The sequence below is a fragment of the Solanum tuberosum genome, unplaced genomic scaffold (genome assembly GCF_000226075.1).
Source record: "Solanum tuberosum cultivar DM 1-3 516 R44 unplaced genomic scaffold, SolTub_3.0 scf00012, whole genome shotgun sequence".
NCBI lineage: Eukaryota > Viridiplantae > Streptophyta > Magnoliopsida > Solanales > Solanaceae > Solanum > Solanum tuberosum.
Genome location: NW_006238937.1, coordinates 2,713,676 through 2,713,878, shown reverse-complemented (window position 1 = coordinate 2,713,878; position 203 = coordinate 2,713,676).

The following is a 203-nucleotide window of genomic DNA, read 5'->3' as shown; positions in this document are numbered from 1 at the left end:
GTGACAGGAGAACATGATAAACAGATAATCTAGTTCATAATAATCTAATATGAATTTAATCAATTATGAATATGATAGGAAGGAATAATTCAAAATAAAAAACCTGCATAAACAACAAACATGACTACATACATGCATGATGAAATGGTAAAAAACTATGAAACTTTAATCTTATATATACTTAAAGGTATAGAAATAATTGA